The sequence below is a fragment of the Centropristis striata genome, chromosome 1, assembly GCF_030273125.1.
Source record: "Centropristis striata isolate RG_2023a ecotype Rhode Island chromosome 1, C.striata_1.0, whole genome shotgun sequence".
In the NCBI taxonomy this organism is placed as follows: domain Eukaryota; kingdom Metazoa; phylum Chordata; class Actinopteri; order Perciformes; family Serranidae; genus Centropristis; species Centropristis striata.
In genome coordinates, this window is record NC_081517.1 from 32041334 (window position 1) to 32067773 (window position 26440).

Below are 26440 nucleotides of genomic sequence, written 5' to 3' on the forward strand. Positions count from 1 at the left end.
TCCATGTGTGCAGGAGTTGAACAATAAAGCTGAGTGAGTGAGTGAGTGAGTGAGTGAGTGAGTGAGTGAGTGAGTGAGTGAGTGAATAAATGAAGAAAATCCTACAAAGTGTTGTTGGAAAACTCTACTTAAAATTTATTTCAACAAACATTTGCTTCTAAGTAGACCTTTGCACATTATTCTCTACCATTATTGTGCAGAGAGAACCCTGTCCTGAGCTGTTTGCACTGCTGTATTGTGGGTAATGGAGCTTAAAGGTTGAAGAAGCTTGTGACTGGAAGGTAGCCAGTTGGAGTCAGGTTTGTTAACGTGTTAATGTAGAGTGTGTTGTAAAAACAAAACTGCAATATTCAAATGATATTATTTCACATTTGTTTTTCTCAGCCCAATAAATATACATTTAGTCCTACCAATTTGTTTTGCAGTAAGCTATAACTGCTCAGCAGCTTATGCATCCTTTTTTTCCCCCTTGCCACTTTTTCTTCATTTAGTTTTTGTTCACCTGTTCTTTTCTTTCCTCTCTTTAGTCTCTTCAGTTGTTCATTCTTTGCTCTGTTGGAGAGAACTCTGAGCGGAACAAAGCTCAGGGGGCCATGCAACGTGTTCAGTAAAATGGCATGTGTCCGCCAAGCTACGGTAAATTACCTCCAGTTGGCTTGCTAGGGTAGGTTTAACCACCATGGACCATTTCTGTGAGTGTGTGTGTATGTGTGTGTGTGTGTGTGTGAAGGGGAGGGTTGGAATGAGGCTGTGTGGGTGACAGAGTGTGAGTGGGTATATGGGAAGTGTGGCAAATTATCATCAGCGCAGGTAGACTCCTAGGCTGGGAGAATTTTGATTAGAGTGGCCATGCACACACACACACACAGACACAGACACAAACACATAAACACACGAATGCAGGTAGCTAATTTGGCAGTGAGGAGCTGAAGATATGACTAATCAGGATAGGACCTGGTGGGAGTCTGGCCTGTGGCCTATAATGAGAGACGCAAGCACCCACGTGCACGAAAACATGTGCACACAGCCAGACTATGCATGCACAATGCAAACAAAGAAACACACATACAGCATGCATACACACACTGAAACGAGTGATTTTTCAAAACGAAGGCCCACCCTTGTAATTGCCCTGTGCTGATGACGCCTAAGATCCTGATGAGCAGCGAGTGGCCCCTCGGTGCCACTAGAGGCTCAGGGAAAACATACTGTCATCTCCCAATGCTATGAATGTCTTGACATGTCGGCCACAACATGTATCCGTACTGTTGCATGTGCCCGGGTGTTTTTGGGAAGAGGAGGAGGGGGTCGTCACATACAGGCCCCCTCGGACCACATTAAAATCACAATTAATAACAAGTCAATGTCACATGTTTGTGCTGACCAAAACTCAACGAGACAATCAGTCATGTCAGCTTGCGTCTCTCATTTTGAATCCATACATTTGGCTGGTGCAGTCACATGCAGTATGGCTGCTCCCACCGGCTATTTTCTAACATGCACAGGATGCACACATACCCGAATGTGTGTGTGTGTGAGTAGCTGGGTGAGGGGCTGCTTCAGTGCAGGAATGTGCACAATTGTCACTGTGCCCTGAAGACAAGTGGCCTGGCTGGCAATTTATTTCATACAGCGCCGGTTGTAAATCCTTTGTGTGGCTTCGCAGCAAAGAACTGCAGAGTGTAGCCTTAAAGGTATAGGTCACCCCCACATCACTGTGACATGTTTTGGTCATTGTGGTCTCAATTCAAAGTCCTCAGTGAAAAATGAAGGGCAGCAGTTTAGCAGTCTCGTCATATGTTGTATAATGGATGATTTTAATAATCCCCGTTTGTTGGTTTTAAATTTCTCATTTGTGCCTTTTTTAAAAATATATTTTATAAATGATTTAATCAAAGCATTTATTCTGTTTTAACACGCTATGATTGGGGATAATGGACTGTGACAGTGCAGAGAAAGGCCTGTCTGTACTCCTTTGCATGTAGCGTGAAAAACGCTCTTGAACATTTTTTATTTTAATGAGATCTATCCCTTTAAGATCATTTCCACACTAAAATAGTTCAAAGCTCTTGGCTGCACACCTCATCCTCTCCCTCCATGTTAGACATTCTATGCCCGTCAGAAAATTGCGTCTAGGGAGGCTCCGGCTTTGACCGGACCACTGCTGTTTCCGCCTGGCTGCCTCTGGCTGCTCTGAGGAAGCTCCCAGAAATCCAATGCACCGAAAACCACCCTGAAAATCCACCGCCGACGACCTCATCTGTAAGGCACTGCTGTTTTGATTCCTCACCGCCTGGCGGCTAGACACCACGCTCTGTTCTGCTCTGCTCTGCTCTGAACTTTCTAATGCTCCAGTCTAATCAACTCTACGCGCCCTCCCTCCCTCATGAGACAAAACGGGCTGAGGCGGAGATGTGCAAGGGAGAATGGAGCGAGGAGAGGAGAGGAGAGGAGAAGCGAGGGGAGGGAGAGGAGAGGAGAGGAGAGGAGAGGAGAGGAGAGGAGAGGAGAGGAGAGGAGATGAAGGATATGGGGGGAGGAGATAAAGGAGGAGATACATAGATGAGGTCAGGAAGGAAAAAGGCTGAGGATGATAGAGATGGAATGGTGGGATAAAGGAGGAGTTACAGAGGGATGGAGACAGAAAGGATGGAGGGAGGAAGCGGGAGAGAGAGGGAGTGCCAAAAGCGATCAGAGTGAGCCGATGAGAATCTTAAAGCAAGTTAATAACCTAAGGCCTTTATCTTTTCCCTCCCTGTACCCTCGGTACCCTCAAATACTTCCAAGATTCCTAAAACAAAACCGGCAGGCATCAGATAGCGGTACCAGAAGATCAAGAACTGGAGAAATATGTATATAAAATTTAAATGGCACAAATCAAAACTATGCTTCCCTAACAAGCCAAAAAACAGACATGAGCTGTTCATTTCTTGACAGCAACAACGACATGAAAATTCCAAGTGAAAGCAAACTGCAGTAGCTCCAGCTGAGGCTGTGTGATATGGCCAAAATCGTCCTTCTTGATAAAGTTAATTTGATATCTCTATAACAATACATATATCATGAAGTAGCATGTTTTCTGGTTATTTAAATTATAAATAGTCCATATGAAACTACATGGTAAAGCCTATAACTACTACTACTACATACTCCTCCATGTTAACAGTAACAGCGCCCCTATGGTTCAAGTAGCATTGTCCAAATGATTTAAGTAACATAGTTCAGCCGCTGGTTTTTCAACATTGTAATAAATAATATATAGAAAAATATATGCACATTTTGTAATAATTTTGATTGTATATGTTTTCATATTGCCCAGCTCTAATACAGTTAGTTAAGGCTAGCGGGACAGACTTATTCCAACCTAAAACCATTGTAAATCTTTCTGCTGCTGCATCATTTTAGTGATTTGGTTTGTTATACAACATAAATTATTCATATTTTAAATTATTTTTATTGCTAGTAATGTTGCGACAAATTCTAAGTAGCTTAGATTGAATGCCCTTTAGACAGTGTAAACAATCTCTATAAACATTTTATGCACATTTTGTGAATGTGTGGTAGGCTATATATGCACATTTTCTGAATATGTGATATATATGCACATTTTCTGAATATATGCTGAAAAATCAATTTCAGCCAATAAACCGATTAACTATCGTCTTACTATTTAGCTTTTTATTAGCTCGACTATTAGCTATGCTAAAATAAACTAGCTACTTGTGAAACAATTCAGTTGTTGATGTAATTTTTTAACTCTATTCACGCATTTCAAATAGCTAATCGTACTGTAAACAATGACTGGCACACAAGAGGAAGTCTTGGTCAGGATATCCGTTGGCTACACCAAAAAACCCAAAATGTTGCCCCAGAGACCCAGAACATCAGATCAAGTGAGTTCCAAGATTAGTCCAAACATAGAGCACAGTATCTGATTTGATCTACTACCTTTGTCCTCTTTTTTCTCAACATACATATATCTATAGTTTCTGTTTTTTGCCTTTGTAAGACACTATAATATACAAAATTATCATAATTTGAAGCAAATTCCATTGTAACAAATTACTAGCTGTTACTCTAATTTGCCATGATAGAATAGGTGAATTCATGCGAAAATCATCAGCTAATGACAAAGCAAGAAAAACAAAGCAGAAATTAATACACAAATACAAAAAAAACAACAACTGTGGCACACACCCAAGCACACAGTGGCACATATGCCCACACACGCATGTGCAGCCTTTCAGTTCTGCGTGTCAGTGCAGCTGAGTAACCCATAAGGGGGAAGTTAATGGTTTACAAAACTGCCTCTGATACAATCAATTATGTCAGCTGGAGATGCAGTGATGTTGATTCCACTGCCACGGCTGTTGTTTTCCTCCCTTTGATTCATCTGTCTTCTTCATGCCACCCTTTTCTCTCCCCCATCGCCCATCTCCCCCTCTTCCTCTCTGTCACTGCGCTCTGAACCCAGTACTGTCACAATGGATCCGTCAAAGCTGTGCCTTAAAGCCAGCGGTGGAGAGAGGCAAAGTTTGTGTGTGCGTGATTGTGTTTAAGAGAGAGAGAGAGAGAGAGAGAGAGAGAGAGAGAGAGAGAGAGAGAGAGGGAGAAAGTTGTCCTGTACAGTACAGAGAACAGCCACCTCAGCAGTGAATGATGCTGCATCAAAGAGGAGGCAGACAAATGAAAAGGGCTGGGCTCGGTGAGCGGGAGAGCGCGCTCAAATGTTCGAATGTAGCCCGCTGTTTCTTTAGCTTTTTCTTCAATTTATCAATTATTTTTCTCAGTTCTCGTCTCTTCATCCATTTATCGTCCTCCCCTATTGTTATCCCCCATCTAGACTTGTTTACTTATCGCCTTTTATGTGTTCTTCCCTCTTGCTGCCTTTTCCTTTTTATTGCGTCTTTCCTCTCATGCTGCCTCCTCTGTCCTTTCTATCTACCGCCCTGTCAATCCAGCTCCCTCTGTCGCTCTGTAGAGAACATTAAAAGTGTTTGCCAGTCTTCAGGTCCTCTTCTCTCATTGTTCTCCATTTCAAAATCACTTCGTATTACAGACTTCTGAAGACCCAGATAATAGGATTCCTCTTAAGATGTTTTTTTCCCCTTTCCTAAATGCCACATAGATCCCAATACTCTCCCAAGAAAACACACATACAAACTTACAAAGATTTGCACCATATCAGCAAAATAAAGTTCAAAAAGGCAGAATAAATTTTCCTCTAATTCGGTTAGAGAGAAAGTAATTTCTGCATAAGATGTTAGGACCAAACCTTTGCCTCTTGCATTACAGAGCAGATATGAACTGTGTATATCAGGGGCCTGAAATATTTATTCAAAAAGGCCTTTCTGGGGGCGCTTACTGGGCCCTGTTCATAATTTAATAATGCATAAGCACCAACACTGGTATATAAATATAAAAGGAGGCACTTAACGCTGGATTGTCTAACTGCTGAGAAAATGGCATTTGAAAATAAAGAGAGATCTACCTTAGAGGAGAGTACAGTCATTTGCATTCTGTCACCTTGACTCCTGCGTAGGAAAATGTGCTGTTGGACGTTAAAAGAAAAGATTCTCTCCACAGATATGTGAAGAAAGTGGAGTAACATTAACACTACAATCTTTTTGAGTCACTTTGGCAGCTGAGCGATGATATGCTTATAATGTCTCCTGATAGATGTCCACAGAGATATGGGAGTATTTGTCAGCAAACACTTTTGTTAGATATTACATTTTCACTTCTCCCTGGGAAACAAAAATCGAAAATCTAAACTGAAGAAGAGATTTTCTTCAAAGCTGGCTGGGATTGAAGAGGTGCATCGGTTGTGATTCAGAGCAAGAAATGTACCTGGAACATTGAAAAATAAAAATCAAGACTTATTACAGTTCCCTGATGGGTTGAGGCTGAGCTTGAGGTTCAAATCCTCATCAGTCTCATGGAGAAAACTATAAATATCATTCCTGTGTTATCAAACATATGCTAAACAGCTATTTTGGAGTTATTCACCCCCCATATGCATTGCATCTACTATCTTTATAATGATATTCAGAGGTATTTGAAAAGCACGCCTGTAAGAACCACTGTTCCGTGATTCCGAGGCAATGTGGTTATTTTCTACAGCGGCACAGACCGCAACTGTTGCATTTTTGATAAGCTGTATCCATCATTTTTCTGAAATAGCATAAAACTGATGATACAATGAGCTCCGGCAGGATGTATGGGTGGTGATTTTGAAGCAATCAATGGAGACAGCAAAGGTAAACACAGTGCTAAATGTCAGCCATGGTGATTGCGCTGCCACAATATCATCTCAGGGCGGGAGACCCAAATAACCAAAATCAATAATGTAATCATTTCATATTCAAATCACGCACTGTAGAGGTCTGGATCTTATTGCAGTTTCATATCCCTGGTGTGTTGATGTATTCCAATCAACAGACCAGAGCAGCCAGATGCATTGAAAATGCAGTAATTCAAAAGGAGCCGTGGGTGGACAACAAATGTTACTGTGTCTCCGTTCTGTAATACATTTTTTCCAAATGTTTATCGTTTCCTGGGTCTGATGCTGATGTACAAGTAATATACCATACTTCATATACAGTACTTGTTGCTTTCCATAATGCTATTACAATAATCCCTAAAGGGCGATCAGTACTGTTGTACACATATATCTATTTTACAGCACAAATCTATTTTAAAATGGCCTTTTTATTGTATTTATATTACAAACTCCAAACATAGTAACTTTATTTCTATGAAGTTACAAACTCCAAAGATAAGAAAGGTCGAGTGTGCAAGACTACTATGTACAACCCTTTTTTCATCAATGCTTAATGTTTAAGTGAGAAACATTTGATCAAAAATTCATCTTATGCTGCTCAGATCTCATATTCGGGTTGTAGCTAGAAGTCTTGAACATTGATTCCCTTTCAAAATTGTAATTCAGGATAGATTCAAGTTCCAAAAACACAAGGTGAGGGTTCACATATGGAGGCCAGCAGGCTGCATACAGAGCATATTCACAGCACTTAATCCTCTTTAAAAAGAGACACTCAGTGAACAGATTAAAAAGGGAATTACCATCTTCCCTACTGACATTGAGACAATTATTTTTTGTATTCCAATGTTGTCGTTTTTTACATTTTATATTCCTATATGCAAATAAAGAATTATCTTATCAAATATGTGCTAACTTGCATACATCTCCAGAGCAGGAATCTGAACGTTTGATAAAGCCAGGTTTAAAATTATTGATTCAATTTCTTTAACATTTTAGAGTAAAAGGTATTTACTGAGGGGATTTTAAATATCTATTTTTATCATATACAATATGTAAAAGAAATACAGATAATGTAAAAATATATAAAATAAATAAAAAGAATATAAAAGAAATAAGAATATCAAAATCCATTGTTGCCATGTGTTTAGCAATAACATGTTTTAAAAAAACAGGATATGAATGATAGATGAACAAATTAATTTGTAAAAACCTTCAGAATATAGATAGGAATGAAACTGGAAAATTTGGTGTATGTAAGTGCTACTGAAGAACATTTCTGTCTCACCATATGAGAAAAAAAAGAATCTATCATAAAATGTCATACATTTTGCAACATACTACATTTGAATAGGATCAAATTTGCACAAGTTACAAATTTGTAAAAACAAATTAAACAAGACATATCACTGAAATTTCCCCAGTTGATTATATACATTAGGACTTTTTTTTGTTTTACAAGTTTTCTGACATTTTATTTTTCAGTAAGCAAATGAGGCATTATATAATGCTAACAGATGGTGACTATAGGAGAACTCTACAGACACAGTATAATAAGATAAATATATAAATGTGTATTTTTGTTGTTTTCTTTCCACCAGCCTGAAACAAGACTTGTTATGGAAGCAAAATAGCCCAAAATCTCAGAATTCACCAGTGCATGAAAAAAAACCCTGTTTTTATCGTCTTATTTATTTATTTACTGAAAAGTAAAAGTCTGAGCCCAACAGCCTCCCACAAACTTTGCCATAGCAACACACATATGCCTTAACAGTATTTAGCAGCACATCTTTGACCAAGTCATACGTCTTTTCATAAATGTTATGTTGCAAATGCATCAAACAGCATCTGAGTTCTCAGCTCCAGCCAGAATGGAGTTAACAGCAGTTTGTAATACTTCACTAACTAGTGTTTTTCCTGGAATCTATGCTGAAGCGCCTAAATAGAACAACAAATCTCTACAGTATGCGATAGGGATAATTGAACTAGTAAACAGACACATGGAGGGAAAACATCTGTGAGTGCATCTGCTCATCATCACACCGAGCCCGTTACAAATCTACATCCACAATATACCGAACTCTGCTCCACACAATTAAAACCGCTTCATAAGCAGAACAGCACAAATTTGAGAAGACACAGTGGGGAAGAGAGAGTGATAGTAGATGCCGTAACTTGTTTTGCTTCACACAGGCTCTTCACACAAATAAGATGCCGTATCCTTCCAGGAATACAGTGGCCTTAAATAGCTGCTTTTTTCCAAGTTGTTGACAAAGAGCATCTCTGTGGGCTATTCCCTGTTGTCAAGTGTGGTGTGTGTGGTGTGCATGTCTGTGTTTTGGAGAGTGTGTGGGGGGTTGGACCGCTGCACTTAGGTGGCAATGTATTTGTGTTTGTAAGAGGTGTGTGTGTGAGTCTTTGTTTATGCATTAACGTCACTGCGCATGTGTGTTTCATTTGGTCTGTGTGTAGGTGTGTGTGTCGCTCCCTCTGTGCCCTGTCTCGATCCAAGGAGGGGAAAAAAAGAGCGCATGAGGGACAGGCTGGTATCTTTAGCTCAGTCAACAGGATATTCAGCCACCAGGCAGCAGACATGGTAAGATTTCAACAATAAACAGCAAATTTAAGATCCCAAAAATCCTCCCTGACTGTCAGCGATGCAGCGCGCCAAATTAGGAATGAAATCGTTAACATTCAAAGCCGGAATAATAACCCAAAATGCCACACATTCGTACGCCATCAAGTCATAAGCCTCATTTAGCGTGGCTCATTGACTGAGAAAGAGCACATTCATGTTTGCATGAATGGCTGAGGGGGAGTTAGCTGAGAGGAAGGAAGGTCGGACCATATTCACACATTAACACAGTCACACCTGGGAGCTGAGCGCCACAGCCTCACAGTCTCGCACTATTGGGCACTGAGCTGCTCCACTGGAACAGCGAAAGGTTAAGTGCCCAGAGGTCACAGCCCTGATGGTAGTTGTTGTGGGATTTAAACTGCCAGGATTTTCACAGCTACTGTACGACTCAGATTTTAAACTGTGACCTTTCAGTCACAAGCTTATTTCCTCTGAGCCTATCTGTTACTGCAGGTCAATACATGACTGGTGTGGCTAAATGTGGATATAGTGTTCTGACAAAGTCGGGTCGTATTCTACTATTTGTTTATGAGCAGAGATGTATACCCCTTGAAGATAAAGAGATAAAGGGATGAATAGATAGACCAACAGTTTGAAAGCAAGCGCTATCAGTTTACTGTCACGTATGAAAAGACTTCCCATTCTGGAAGAATGTTTGGCATTTTTGCTGGAAAAATGACTGATTGTCAAGTTATTGAAACAGTTGCTGATAACTTTTCTGTTCAACAGCAAATAGATTTGATTAATTTTTTCACCCTTAATTATACATAACTTTGAAGCCTTAATATAATAGAGAACAAAACATTTTTTTTCTGTTCAGACTGTAAATATGTTTATTTCTGCTGTAAAGCTGAACATTTTAACACATGGGTCTATGGGGATTGACTGCAGTTTTTTGGCACTTCCTCATTGGCTTCATTTTTCAGCCCCTGGGGTTGCTGCTTGTTATACACTAATCAAACATAATAACATAATTATTATATTCAATTTCTGCCCATAGAGCCCCCTAAATTCTATACACTGGACCTTTTAATGAATATATCTTTAATTTATTAAAATACACAGTCCCCCATAAAGTTAGAATAAAATATTTTTTACCTCTTTCCATGAAATGATTGTGACAATGTGATTTATTCTTGACAGATAAAGTTTTATCTTCTCAAAACTTTATTAATCAATCTCTTCCAAAAAATTAAACCACAATTAATAGAAGACTGTGTCTGAAAACACCATGTCTATATAACGAATATGGCAAACATCTTAACATGTTAAATTATCAAAATAATATTCGAATTTACAAAGTTGGCACCTTCACACTTGACAACTAATATGGTCTTAACAAGTTAGTTTGTTTGGAATTTTTAATCTTGACAGCAGAAATTTGCTAAGAATCAACATAATATTAATCTTACTTATACACTCAGTTTCCAATTTTAAGGTACAACTATAACCTCTAATGTTCAGATTTTGTTAAAAATTACTTTTAATTTTCACATTTTCTATAGATACCGCGATAATGTTCCTACCACAACTTCTTTTGGCTATGATAATGGTATAGTAAAAATCCGACATGTGACAGCCCTAGTGCAATTAAATTATATTGCATTATTATTATTGGCAGATGTTAATTTTTTCCACCCCATTAATATCATTGAGAGTAGGCGTATTTTGTGCAAAGGTCAATAAACATTCTTTTATCACTCAGCTGATGGATACATATTGTAGGTACTTTAGGTAGATCAACCGATGGTGATGATGGTTACCCTGGCAACTCATTTCTAAATGTCCTCCTCCATTACAGTATCTTCCAGGTCTAGTGTTTCAGAGACATCTGCCTCATGCCCAGCCCTGGGTGTGTTTGTGTGTGTGTGTGTGTGTGTGTGTGTGTGATTGTGGCTGCGTGGGTTTATGTGTATCTGTTTGTGTGCACGCGTGCATGTGTGCACACAAGGGAAGAAGGCTGAGTCTAATTGCACAGGCCCATCTGCTGATTCTGGAAAACAGGCTTGCATCTTACAGACACAAACATTACAGACAAAAATACACAGGCACAGACAAACACACACACACACATGCGCCACAAGTGCCTGCCTCAGAGCCGTCAACTTGGACCCTGAACAATCTGCACCCATTCTCTGGCAGCTGTGTGGACGGCATTGACTGGCATTGTTTACAATATGGACTCTATTGTCTTAGGACAAAGGCCTCTCCACTCAAGGCAAAGGTCACATTATAAGACAATAAGCCTGTATTCATGGGGGGTGGCAACAGGGGGGCAAAGGAGTGTGTGTGCGTGTGTGTGTGTGTGTGTGTGTGTGTGTGTGTGTGTGTGTGTGTGTGTGTGTGTGTGTGTGTGTGTGTGTGTGTGTGTGCGTGTGTGTGCGCGTGCATGTGCGTGTGCGTGTGCGTGTGTGTGACATCAGGTGTGATTTGCGTAGGGCTGCTCCAGCTAAAATGCTAATTAATTGATTAAAAGTATTTCAATTATATAATGTCTGAAGTATCACCTCACAAATGAACCAGAGTCTTATCTCTTCTGTTAATCAAATACTCAGAAAATCAAACATTTCATTGCCATTTTAGCAGGTTTTTCTTCCCACCTTTTCAGTTGATGTTTATGTTATATTCAGAATGAATAGACAATATCCAGATGAGCATTTATCTGTTCACAGTATCTGCCCATGCATATGTTTACCATACTGCCGTGTGACTCACTTTACATGTAATTGTTGTTAAACCAATGAAACTGATCCGGACTGTATTTCAATCTGCGCTCTCATTAGTAACGTGGCAAATGAAGGTTGTGCGTTTGTGCGTGCAGAGCGGGAAACACCTGTTCCACACATCCCCCCATGTGGAGAATGATATATCCCCTTTCCTGTTGTTCTTTCTCTTCACTCATTGTTGTAGGGAAATAAAGACAAAATGCTGCGTTGATATCATAGAATTAGATTTCAAAGCAAGCATTTGGAGTCATATGAGAGTCGAGGAAGGAAAGCCTGCTGGGTGACACACTGCCCAGGAAGTGCCTTTCAAATGGACACAGAAACTCACCACATTCACACAGTAAGGTCATATCAGTATCTCTCTGAACCCCACAACACAACAGTTTTGTTGTGGCATGTTGGCATGTACACCAAAAACTGTAAAAACAGAAACTATTGTAGGATTTTCTTCTTTGAGATGGTCCTTGAACATATCATGCACGATTAAAACTTCTGTCAGTAAAAATAACCAAAAAATATTCATACTACAAAATTATTCTTTATTCTTCATTTCTTATTTAAAAAAAAAAAGAAAACTAGCTAAATATATAATTATATATAAATAGCACAGCTAAATATGTATAGCATGTAGAGCTCTTTTTTCCCAATATTGGTGAGCTTGTGGCCACTTGTATATGTAAAGAGAGGGAGATATTTTCTCTTGTGTGAAATAAATTATCAAAGCTTTTTATGATTCATGTCATTGTTACTGTCTTATACTCAACAAAAAAACTTGGAAGGATAAACCAACATTTGGGTTCTTAGGTTAAATTAAAAAGAAAAAAAACTCACCAAAGAAGAAAAATTTATAAACCATATTGTGACAACCTTCATAAAACCTGGTTTGAAAAATGAAATTCCTGAAAAGTATGTCTATCTACAAACTAGTTGACCTTTTGACATCCACAATTGATATTTTGAAATCACTCTTCCCACACATGTCCTTGTGTATTTCTTTTAATATTTTATGCGATTTGTCGGACACTTAAATAGATAAAACTCAGCTAACTACACAGCAAACAGCCAAACCAAAAAGAAGCAGAGAGAGAGCAAACAACATTCACATTACTCTCAGCAGGTCCCATCAATTAACAAGAGGATCTCACATGAAAACATGGCCTCTGGGTTTTATCTCCAGCAAAGATGCAACATATTTCTCCTCTCATTGAAAAACTGATGTCAACCGGGATCCTCTGACTAGCTGTCAATACCCAAGAACTGCACCCTCCTCTATCATCAATAAATTGAATGTGCAATTCATCAGCCCAACTCTAGGAGACAGTATTTCTAATTAAAAAGGAGCTCGTAAATTCAACATTTTACAGGCCCAGCTCAGCTTGTAAATACACTGTAAATAAGTTGTAGCGGGTGGCTTCATGGGCAGATGAAGGCCTCAGTTTGTGGTTAAACTCCTGTCGATGTGTTCAAGGAACAGCAGGATGATTGCAATTAATTTGATGTTTGTTTTAATTTTGCGCTCCATATTATTCTCTCTGGGACTAACAGCACACGTTGTATTTACACCACCTATTCTATTCTATTCACTCTTTCTGTAGTTGCGTATAACATGCTGTCCTGTACTCTTTCTGAAGCTCACTGGGTCATATCTGATTGGATTAGCAGTTTGAGAGGACACATTTGTCGAGCCAATTAGAGCACTCCCTGGCACAGATGGAACCCGGAGATCTCCGGGGAAAGTGCAGGGTCATATTTGGGTTCTAAAAAAGCATTATACATACTGTAGAGTCGGCAAAAACAACACACCAGGTGTGTGTATATTTGCGTGACTCTCCCCCCGGCCTAAATAAACCGGCTGTAAATAAGAATGCATTCTGAGTCAACATCCCTGGTTAAATATGTCTAAAATTATCACGGGCTGAGATACTGTTTACTGTTTGATACTGTTACATGCACACATACAGGGGCCACACATATTCTTACCTGTTCTAGTGTACTTTGCTTTGTCAAAATGAAATGAAACTCCCCAGAGAATCACATCTCAGTGGCACCTGGACGTCCTAGTCCTGGAGAGGACGGGAGACAGGAAGGCAAAGAGAGAGAGACAGAAACACAGAAGGGTGTGGGTTATTCATGCTCAGTCAACTAAAGTCCCCTGTCATTTTTCACAATAGAGACAGATAGCCATAATATGTAGTGAATGTGGGGGTGCTATGTGAATAATGGCTCCCTCCACATTGTGTGAATAGCCGTAACGCACTCAAACATGAGAACAGGGCAGTTCACAAGCCACTTCCGCTCGTGATTGCTTGTTTAGTGTTTGTGTGTCTGTGTGCCCTCTTAAGTGTCAGGGTATCAAAGTCTATAATGGTCTATCTTGGTGCTTGCTGGCAGTTTACAGCTAAAAAGCTCTCTCATGCCACGATAACTGGTTTATATGGGTGGCATTTTGCTGCCAAATGCCAGAGACACTTTTCAGAAAGGGAAATTGTTAGCTCTGTACTAGAATGCAGAGTGGCAGTTATTCACAGTTAGAATATCTCTTAAATCTTTTTTTTCTATGTGTCTCCTTTCCCCTATCTCCCTCAGCATCTTCCATTGTCTTCCATCACGATGTACTTTTTTAACAATATTCCCCCTCTGTTTCGGAGTCTCTCTCTCTCTCTCTCTCTCTCTCTCTCTCTCTCTCTCCCTCTCTCGCTCCAGCTGTCTCTTCACCCCCGCCCTCCTCCTCCCTAGCCCACTTCTCTTGAGGGTAAACTTTGCAGCCTCATCTCACCAGGGTCAACCTCAATGTGAGTGTGTATTGTGACTGACATTGGACATGAGTTTGTGTGTGTGCTCCTGTTGGCATGCAAACTGTGCTTTTGCTCTACTGGGGGGGGGCGTGCTGATGGGGCAGTGGAAGCGGCACACAGTATATCTGTTTGGCCTTGAATTCTCTCATTCTCTTTGTCTGCATGCCTAGCAAGATTTTTGCAGGCACACAAAAGATACGCATCAACATACTGTAATACACACACTCACACATCCATTCAGAGTGTCAGAGCCTGGACCTCTGTGGAGCTCTCAGGCAGGGCTGTGCGGTAATTGGGTCTATTAGCCAGTACAGGAGGCCATGGGCAATATCCATATGCTTGGGTGGGCAGAGAATGCAACAAAAGACGGATTCACTGTGCTGTGTTTGTGTACATGCATGTGTTTGCATGTATGCATGTGAAAGAGTGTGTACCCCCAGTGTGATATGTGTATGCATGCACCATAATGCAGGCAAATTGCCCGAGGCAACGGAGCATTAGCTAGAAATAAGTTAGGCGCTAAGCTCCCCCACCTTTACAGCACCTTCATTCATGTCTCGCTTGCTCCTCTCAGAACACGGTATACATTATTCACACGGAGCTGATCAACAACGGAGGGATCAATGAATGAGGGAATGGAGGAAGAGAGGTGGAAAAGAAAGGTTTTGATGCACAGGCGAGGTGGTGCAGGAACAAGTTTGTGCAGGAGCAGAACTAGGCAGGGAATGAGATTTTTCATTAGGAGTCATTTATGTGAACAAGTGGAAAAGGGGAAAGAAAAGATTAAAGATGCAGTCATTGCAAAATCCACGCATACATCAGCAGTGCAGCATCACTTTGTTCCATCAGAGGAGGAATTCTTCATTAACTCCTAATTTGTTCTCTTTTCTGCTGTCAGAGAAGAACATGTCAACAGCTTTCCAGGGAACAGTCTGGAACAATGCAACTGGATGAAACAAATGTTTTATTTTGCCTACAGACACATAAGCCCAGTGTGACTATTAATACTAATATTAAGAATATGAATATTATTCATGTTGGCTTATTCCATACTAAACAATATACTGACAGCATTGACATTAAGGACAGTAGGGTTGGTAGAAAGATATATTCTGTTTACCATATCACACTCTATCCCTAACCTCAACCTGTTTGATTATGGCAAAAATCATAATCATTATCATTTTTGGTCAAAATTGATTGATTAATTTACACAGTCACGATTTCCAGTTGAATGAATTTTACAGTGAAAAAAACAGCAGTGGATTTTCTTGAAATACAATTATACTGAGGGAAAAAAGACATAAATTAAAATGAAAGAAAATGATAAATAAACAAAATAAATAATATTAATAATATAAAAGTAATAATAAAAAAGATTAACTATGTAGTAACTTTAGTGCACTTCCACAACCTACAGAAAAACTATATATACTATATATATATATATATATATATATATATATATATATATATATATATATATATATATATATATTATATTATTAGATCAAATATGTTTGAGTGCACTGCCTTGACCTCCTTAAACCCATAAACATAAAATGTTTTTATATTCATAGTAAGCCAGATTTTTATTGATTTGCAGAATCAGCCTATAACAATATTCTTGTCTTCTATTGATAGAACTGAGCGAGGTTGAACTATGTTGGAAAAACAGGCAAAGATACATCTCTCATCTTCTTGTCTTTTATTTTTGCTGCTGCAACAGAGTCGTTAACCATGTCAACATTTTATATTTTAATACCAATCAGCTGCATCTGCATGGGGCAAATTTCTGCCTCACGACTAGTACATTTCTCAGCAGCAGCCATAGTAGCTGACTCCCATTTTGAGAGCTGGGTTAAGATTTAACATTGTTTGAATTCATAAGAGGAAAAGATTTTGATCAAATGAAGGTGAGAGGGCTCCTCTGAGAGCAACCAGCAGTGGAGCGGAGACGAGAACAACAGACAGAGAGATTTAGATGGGAAAATGTTGAACACTTATATCTCCCACGACTGTAAGAGCTAAGGAGGGGCGCTGGCTCAGAGGGTTTTGGGCGGCGAGTAGCTTAGCCTGACTCAACAATGGATGGACATGATGAGGAAACGGAAGAATTTTTTAAACTGGGCACAATGTTTTCCTGAGAAAAAAAATGAATATATATTTCCCATGATAGATGCTGACCATTTTCTCACAATAAAACAATGGTGTTTTCTATTATGAGCGGCAGTGGTTGTATTGATGTCCCATGTCACCCCCATTACTCACCAGCCTGCTGTATGTAATTAGGATGACTCCACAGTATGCTTTTATCATGGTTTTTCATGTATAACCCTTTGTAATTATGTTTCAAACAACACATTGCGCCATAGCACACCAGAAATTGTGTTGATGGCTGTTGGTGGAGATTTATGGCACTTCCAAATGAACTAATGTGATGCCTCTTTTTTTAAAGGGTGGAGTCCCCTATACGTTCATGTTAAAACCACAATTCTCCCCCTGGGCTTCGACAGATTCGATATAAGCATGAAGAATATGGAGCAATAGTGTAGATGGCCTACCCAGGCGTAAAATTAAAGACTCTTGTCTATGTGCCCCACATAAATCTTTGAAAGAGAGAAGGAGAAAAAGAGAGAGAGGGGTGGGGGGCTGGGGGTGGGGAAGGGAAGGGAGGTGCACACATGATGATACAAGAAAAAAAAAAAAAAACTGGTTGATTCGTCCGGTGATTGTGAACTGTAATCAACTGTACTTAACCCTGGACAATGAGATCTTTCAATACACGCTTGCACACAAAGAAAAAGACCAACATATATCATTCTACCCATAAAAAATAGCTTACAGTAATTGCCTGACATTGGTTTTACACAAAGATTGGTTTTAAAATCCCAAATATCATTTATCAAATGCTTGCTTCAGCACCCTTTACAATAAAGGCCCTCACCAACTCTCCTCTCACTGATACATGTGATAGACACGGTCTCATCTATCATACACATAGTGTCTGAGCGAGAACCAATCAGGTGGTTCAAAACACACGTAAGCACACTGCAGGAGAGCAGGCATACAATTTCTTACATGGTTAGAAAACAGACACATGGTCCACGTAAGTTATTGCTGCAGGCCCACAGGCCAGAGTGGTACTCATCTGTCTTGGTGTGACACTATCAGGCTCCCTTGCAAAAACACAGAGGTGGTAAAATGGTTTTATTGCAAAATGTGAAAGATACGTCAGGGACAAATTGACGGGTGCTGATACATGCCAAAGGGGCATGGTGCTTTTTATCTCAAACGAGTTGTAACATCCTCTTTCAGAAACTGAACCACACTGCTTATTTTAGAGTCACGGTTTTTGAATGTGCTAAAAGTAACCCAGCAGATTTGAGCAACGTGTTCACACACAGTTATTCACCAGCCAGTCAATGGGGATTTAACCTTAGGTAGAGTAAGGTGCTATATTTACACTTGAGACAAGGCTAGTCAGCTCGATAACACAATGGGGAAAACAACAAAACAGCACAAATGATGTAAACATGCATTATCAAGCCATTGATCACTACTACATCTGGTAATATCTTTGTTCCATCAAGCATAACCATCTAGTCATCCTCGCCCTCCTTCAGCCTATCACACTGCACCATCAACTAAGCTCCAGATCAATACTCCCTGGCACATATTCTCACTCTGAAAGACTTGGAATGAAAACGGCATTCAATATCAATCAAGATCACAGCTCTGCCAATGAACAGGCACAATAAATGACAATATATATTTTTTTAAATTCACCATCAAACGACCAGTCGCATCAAAGCGCTTCGAGTTAGATGTTTCAGCCTGGTTTATGCTGAAAGGAACCAGATGAACAGGGAGTGGAAGATGTATGTAATGCAGTTAAAGTAAAAGCCCAGTAAGCAGGAAATTTAAGAGGGGCCTGGGGATGATGGTATTACAGCAGACGCTGATTGTGGACAATCTGCTGAAGAAGGGAAAGATATGGAAAATATCATTGGATGCAGTATGGTGGATATAAGAGGCGGGCAAACACTTGAAAAGCCAGGGGGGAAAGGAAATATTGCAACAAATTAACAATCTGCCAAGAATCCGGGATGCTATATGCAACTGTTGTTTGTGGAAGTGAACTGTACTTAAAATATGTCACTGCAGTCACACCAGAATTCCCCTTCCATTGTCTCAGTTGCTTGACTCAACCAGCCGGGCCCTTTAGTTTTCAACACTGAATCCGTCTCTAAAACAATACTGCATTTTCAAACCCTTGCTGCAGTTTCCTCCATTGATAAGAAGTGCAGTGTTATACCACGGCACCGGGAGATTTATGCCCCCAGCCCTGTGATGACCTCATTGTTCATTGCCCCATAATTCAAATCTGCTCCGCTGTGTTGCATCACATTGTGTATGAGTCATTTCCAAGCACCCCATTCTCTAAACAAGTGAGGGCCGAAGCGGCACACTATAGTCAACCGGCACAAACAACACAGCAAAGAATTTCCCCATCAATACTGGTGTGGCCAACTTAAGACTCGCATAGCCACACACACACCAACACGCTGTTTTAAATGGACTGGACTGGGAAGAGGAGTGGAAGGAGGGTTGCTATTGTAAATGATTTCCTGTGGAGACCAAAATAATCAGCAGACCTTGGAGTGAGCTTCTTACAATCACTCTGGCCTTGTACACTGATTCTCCATTCAGCTCCCTAATGGCACTGTGTGTGTCGCTAAATATACAGCTGCAGGCACGTCTACGTGTGTGAGCTTATACATGTGTGTTGGCATACAAGTGTGTGTCTGAAAGAGTGGTGGTAATTGATGAATTGATGTGCGGCACATTGATGTTTGTTTAGATTATCTGTGAGAAGAAATGCATGCATGTGTGTGTGCGTGTGTGTATGTGTGTTTCTATTGAGTGGTGACAGCTTTGAGTGGGGCGCAGGGAGGTGAAGGGCACAGAGGAGATGTGTGGACAGGAGATGTGTTGACTGAAAGAACAAGTGTTTTTTCTTTGTGAAAGGGGGGATAACCACTACTGAGTGAGTGAGAGGTTTGAAAAGAACAATGAGCCGTGGGTACAGTAGGTGACACAGAGAGCAGCTGCTTAAACATGCAATACAGAGACAAATCGGGTGATGATAGTAAAGGCCATTTGCAGAGTAAAAGAATAAGCCTGTAGACATACGCACAAACACTTGAGACGTTTTATTGTATTTCACAGCCTGAGTTGCAGCATTTACAAAGTTACAGTAAACTGCGCACAGCTTGGTTCAAGTCGGAATTAGATAGAAGGACTAAGACGAACTGTTTAAAAATCAATAGTCTTACATACAGCCATTGTTCTCCGACTGTTGCCAAGAATAATTGTATAAAAAAGACACCCTCTCACAGCCTCCTCACTCCACTTCAGAATGGCACTATAATAACAGTCATCTTCACTTTATATAGCCTGCTTCAAAACTGTATTAAAAGGTGTTTTGCAACCAATAATGCCACAATAAATAAAAGTCAATGATGACATAAAGCTGGACATGAAATACTAAGGCCTACAAAACACATTAGAGGTAGCGGCTGGTCAACTGGTCAAACAGGACAAATAAAAATCTGTCTTTAAAAAAACATTATTGTGAGATGCGGCATTGATTTTACTCACATAAGTCTCTCAGATTGATCACATCGAGATGGTGAAGCACAAGCCATCAGTGTGTGTTTAGTGTGACTGTAGCCAATTCATTATGTTCAATATTTGTCCTCTTTGGGATTTTTATGGTAGGAAAGTAGCAAGAAATCTAAAGTAGGGAAGAGCCAAAGACATCATCACATTGGCACAGTTTTGATGTCCTAATAAACCGGCTGGTAGTTTCAGAATTAATTTGCACTGATTGATTTCTCAGTATTTTTTATCCCATATGAGATGGATCACAACCTGAGGTCCTCGGGCTTCTTTAATTTGGCTGTTACAAAACGCTGATTAAAAACAAGATGCAATCAAAGCTTTAAGGGGGTTTGAGGACTTTTCACCTTGATCAACAGCTTTGCTTTTGGAACTTGTAGCTTTTTCAGGAGTACAACATATTATTATAAATAATAATTAATATTTTTTATTAGTATTATTGTTGTTGTGTATATATATTATTGACATTATGGTTTCCTAAAGCCCAATGGGAAACTTTTCTTATTTTTCTAATTTCTTTATGGCAATCTTTATTTTATACATTTCCAAAGTCCATTGCTCATTTTTACACTTGCATTTTTAACACTTTTTAAGACACACAAAACTCAACACAACACAAAATCAACATTACAGGTTGAGGTACAGTCAGAAAAAAAATATTTGACCATTTTTTACATTTAATTTCTTGTTCATTTTCCATGGTTTTCTTAAAAAATTTTTTTATTATTATTAAGAAAACCATGGAAAATGGCTAGATATCAGCTCTTAAATTAAACACTTATGAGCTATTTTTGTTGTGATCATTATATTTGTCCAAAGAAATGTACCTTTAGTTGTACCAGGCATTTAAATGAACAAGAAACTGAAGAAAACAATGGGTGGTCTAATATTTTTTTCCATGACTGTATGTGGTAAGTGTAGGAGAGGGGATAATGGGATTGGGACTTTTTTGACTTGGGTGCCCAAGTGGGGCACTTACTTATGCAGGGGTGGCATTAAGTATGTGTGTGTGCACACATTATAAAAACATTAATTCATAATTTCTGTCTCAACTAGTCTACTTCAATTTCTAACATTCAGTATCTTACAGTTCATTATATTTCTGTGTCTGAAATTGTAATTTAAGATAATCACACTTACCAATTACAACACCACAGGGGCACCATATAAATGTAATATAAAGCTTCCAAACTTAATTCTTGTATCTTCAAAAATAAATTGTTCCTCTAAAAGTAGGCTACATGTAAAATAATAATCAAAGTATAAAGTTAAGACAAAATGTAAATGCCTAAGGTCCTGCCTCTGACCAGGCGGATAGCCAATCATAGTTTAAAATAATGGGGTGGTACCTGGATTGGCTAATCATATTTCAGAGTCAATTTGTTTTAGGGAGGCGGGGCAGATAATTTGGCTCCCAGTAAAAATTTTGACTCTGAACATTTGGATTTTAAGTTAGTAGAAAAACAAGCAAACGTTAGCAGCAGCTTGGCTAGCAGCCCAACTGCCACATGCCATAACCGTGTCAGAGCAACAGTGATTTATTAAGATGGAACAGCTAATGTGCAAAATTTCATATTGCAAAAAAACAACAAAATTATTTAAATTCACTATCAAAATAGCCAAAACAAGCTGCATATTTTCAGAATTGAACTGGGACTATGAAATGTTTGCTTTAAAAAGGACTTAATTAATCACTCTTCAAAAATGATAATGATTGATTTTATATCAGACCACTAATCTGTCTAAGGCTTGTTGATTCAGATGAAATCTCATGCCAGTGACTTACAGTGAACCATTTCTGAACCATCTTTCTTTATTGAAAAACTTCCAAACATTGATTGAGAAACATCGCTGGTTTAGAACTGCTTATGTTGTCCAGTCGTATGATTACATCTTACTGCTAAGCAATGCAATGATCATTGAGCAGGATTACAACATGTATCCCTTTCAGCGAGACACACAAACAGCCCAGTTAACAGACGGCACGAGCAGTCAGGCCAACAGTGTATATTTCCTCCAATCGGCCCCAAAACACAGACAGATAATAGGCTGTGGTGGTTCAAGCAGAAAGCCTTCCAACAGTTCCATATTTAGGCAGAGTAAGACATCTATCTCTGGAGGGCTATTCTAGTCGAAGCCATAGGAGCAATGAGTCAGTGAATGCCCTGAGATCTGACAGCCAGTCGTCTGCTACTGGTTTTCCCCTTTCCTAAGCACATATCTAATCAGGTAGCAAAGTAACTGCGCAGTCTCCCCGCATGGTCTCAACCTCTAATAGGGTTGAATGATATCGGAGGCGAGCTTCACACATTAAGAGAGGTGAACTGAGCCGATAGCTCCATTCGATGGGCGGAAAATGCAGAGAGCCGGGGTTATTCTTTGAGGGAAGGGAAGGGTAGGGGGGAAGGATGTGTTAACACATGACCGAGTGCTTTAGGTGGATGAGGAAGACGGGCAGGGATCTGGCCTCATTATTTCAGTATGGAAGAGAGATGTCGTCTAGCGCAGGAAAGGGCTTCTGAATGAGGTTAAACTCGGCACACAGAGTTGGCATGAGACGAGGAATGTGAATCATCGTCGCGTTAGGAAGCAGTGCAGTCAAATTCAAACTGTTCTGCTTGCATTGAAACTTAATATTATTATTGCAGCATTAAGATTTGTTTTGGTTTTCCTCGCAGCTTAAGCCACAAGAGTGACAATTTATTTCTGCGGGAAGGTTGGTTGTCTCTGGGAGCACAATAAACACCAGCTTCTTGTTTATCTGCAAGGCTCTCCGACACACAAACCTTTACCTTGCTGAGCATAAATTAACTAAATAGAGAACTAGAATCCCAGAAAGTGCAAATTCTTTAGGAGACGCTTGTTCAAATGGTTCTCGGGGAAATCAGCCCTTAGGTTCTATGTGCCCACTAAACAGAATTAATTGCACAAGAAGTTGAAGTCGGACTCTCTAATAACCCTTGACGATGGAAATAGAGACTTCAGCAACAAGCAGTTACACTTGTTCCGAAGCTGATTATATGCCTGCTTGTCTTAATATACAAGTGTATTATTGTCTGTCTGCAATGGATCATGCTGTCTGCCAATGTTTATTTTCATTATCTCTAAGATTTGGATGTGTACACAAAATGTCCTTATTTAAATCATAGGCTGCTTCCATTACTGGGTCAGATATTGTTTTTGGAGCCCTCCAAATCCAAACCAAATATTGTGTTACACTAACAGCTCTAAACAAAGAAAGTCAGACCTTGGTCAATGAAGCATAACAATCGGAATTAACACAACCGTCGTAATTTGCACCCTGCATTCCCAGACGAGGAACTTTGTCTTTCTTGTGCATCATAACAAGTGAAATGAATCAGTGACCTAATTAAAGGAGGACAGATAGACCTACTGTCAGCAGATGCTTGATTGCTGCTGTTGCACATTATAAAGCTTCAGGTGCTTTGACAACATCAGTCGTTGTGTGGATGCCATTGCTTAACGTGACCCAAGATGCTCTTTGACACACCTTGCATTCATGGTGTGATGTCTGACAAACATCCTCTCCGGAGAGGCTGTCGAGAAAGGTAAACCAAAAAACATCCACTGTAGCAGATCTAAGTTTGGACAGCAAAGATACTATTGAGGTTACATTTTCCTTCACTGTTAAAAACAAATAAACAACTTGTCAGACACCTACAACCACCAACTGCAGGATTTGGACAGCGAAATAGTTGTGTGTTTTTTTGGATGCTACATCTTTCACAAACATCTAAAACAAATAATCAACTTGGCGTACAAACGCAAGGAACTGTAGGATCACTTCGACACAAACAGATGCACTGATGACAGATGACTTAGTGATATTCATCTCATCCACAAACATAATAATCTCCTTGGAGACCGGCCTGTGCTTTAACAGATGCTGCCAAAATGGCAGCCAAGCAAATCTAAGTCAAATTTCTCTAACACAGACATACAGATAATTGCCTACACTGACCATTTTCCCACCTGCTCAGGGGAGTCTCTTTTCTTACCTGCAAGCACTGACAAAAGAGTCAACAAATTGTCAACCACTCCAACCTTGAGAGCCTACATCCGCCCTTTTTTGCCACACAACAACATTGTGCACAGTATATTTGCTGATAGCCATTTGGGTGTTGAGAGTAGTGAGCCACCCAAGCAGACAGACAGCAAATGACTATAGAGGGGTGCTTTGATTGCCAGATATGTGCATTTATTTGTGAGGCAGGACACTTATGATTAGTCATTTAATTTTGCATCAGTGTGGAGGCACACAGGGATTAGGGAGCCTGCTGATTACAAAGAGTACATCTATGTTCACACAGATGTGAAACAAGGTGCTGCTTTCAGTTCAGGTCAAGATCCAAGAACTGTGCAACCTTCAGTAGTTTTCACATCAAGGTCATCTGCAACCCCGGACGCCTCTTCTGTAAATAAGACCCACAGCTTTCACTCATGAATCCGCATGATTGACGTATCCTTGGGGTGCATGCACTGGCCTGCCGGATACTCCTTTTCATCCAGAGTGGCTGGATTTACTCTGGATTTTAAGACTGCGGCTGACAAAAGCAGCACAGTGCACAATAAGCTAACTGCATTCCAATACACTCAAATGACAGCCATATAAAATAAGAGGAAAAAACCCCAGAGGAGGTGAGCACTTTAGTCTATCTGTCATCCATCATGCCAAAGCGTGTGATTTGTCATTGCTGCCTGCAGTGAGGCACATCCACGCGGCCACAGAATAATAATTATGTGTACACCCCGGCAGAGGATGGGATAATATGATCGCATTGATTATTTGAGACGTATCATCGCTTGTTACTTCGCCACGGCGACGTCTCGCATCCGAGCGACGCCCAATCCAGCCACAAGTCGCTGGGACCATCATCCGTACGAATATACGCGAACTACATTACATGTTAACCCCCCTTTTTCGTCCATTAAGGGCCAGTTTCCGCGCCCCGTAAGTACAATAATCCCAGGCCACATTCCCATGGGCATCCGTGAGAACCAAAGTCAGCGCTGCTGTATAGCTTCCTGAGCAGGTCAGCGACACACACGGGTTGACATATCGCCAACCAGCAAAAAAAAAAAATCGACATAATTTGTGCAGGAATAAAGAGTGCATCCTTACCGTAACACCAGTCGCAGCGATATAGGCGCATATATACACATCCAGCGCACACAGGAGTCAGGAATAACCTTTTCTGCGCTCTTGCATCCAGTCCCCACAGCGTAGATGTTGGAAATATATCTTCCCAGGCAATTTAATTTCACTGATTGGCGACTCCGGGTCTGTGGTTAATTCTTGGTGCCACAAAAAAAAGAAACGACGTGGGTAAATCTTCGCGAAAGAGGGGATGGAGATAAAGCTGAGGGTGTAATAAACCAATAGCTGCGTGCTTAGTATCCCGATCAGCGCTCACACGGGAGGAGGTATCGCGTCCGTCCAAATGCACTAAGTCCAGTGGAGTGCTGGAGGAGGACAGAGGCGTATCTCTCTCTCTCTCTATCCGTCTGTCTGTATCCCTCCCTCCCTTTCTCTTTCTCTTTTCTCGGCTGCCTTTATGTTCTTACTGACTTTGGCTGAAGTCCACAGGCGCAGCGCGCAGCGGAGCAGAGGACCGTGGTCAACACAGAGAGAGAGGGAGAGAGAGAGAGAGAGAGAGAGAGGGGTCAGAAATGACAAACCAATTTGGAGGAGCGGTGGATGCTCGGTTGATCGAGCGCAGCCCGGCGAAAAGGAGCGTTGCGTTGCAGGCGGGCGGGGAGCCGAGGGTGGGTTGAAGGGCTGGGGGAGGAGGGGGGTGATGATTCCTGCCTGGGGGATGCAGAGAGAGAGAGAGAGGGAGAGGGAGAGAAGGGAGAGATGAAGTGGGGGTGTCTGGTGGAAAACGCGGAACTGGATTTGGCTCCTAAATCTCTGGAGCGAGGGCTCCACCTGCCGTGTGAAAACACACAGGGGTGCCCAAAAGTTTTACACGACAAGGACGTTTTACATAAACCCCACCTGACCCACAACCGGATGTGACAGTGGATCAAGAAGCCCCACCTGAGAGCTGTTTTTGTTGTTGGACATGACTTGGTGTATGATTTCATAATCATGCCTCTGGGTGACAACTGCATTATAATATGCAGCTATAGGCGACAGTTGGGTTCATTGTCACATTCTCAGCTCAGTAAAGAGGAATTAAAGTGGAATCACACCCTTATTTAGCCCTCTCTGCCCAGACCTCTCGGAACCCATTAAATGACTCGTTATCGTCCCTGGACTGCAGTTTGAGCTTTAGAAAGCCGAAGTGAAATG

General features: G+C 40.5%; 1 protein-coding gene across 1 annotated transcript in view; it reads right to left on the reverse strand.

The window, feature by feature from the left end:
- adgrl3.1 (adhesion G protein-coupled receptor L3.1) overlaps positions 1 to 25791 on the reverse strand; it is a 140219-nt gene extending 114428 nt beyond the window's left edge. Inside the window, exons 1-2 of the mRNA XM_059338568.1 lie at positions 25268 to 25791; positions 13625 to 13707 (exon numbers count right to left, since the gene is read on the reverse strand). The gene's annotated coding sequence lies outside the window, so the exon portion shown is untranslated. The remainder of the gene's footprint in view (positions 1 to 13624; positions 13708 to 25267) is intronic.
- Positions 25792 to 26440: the final 649 nt, after the last annotated feature.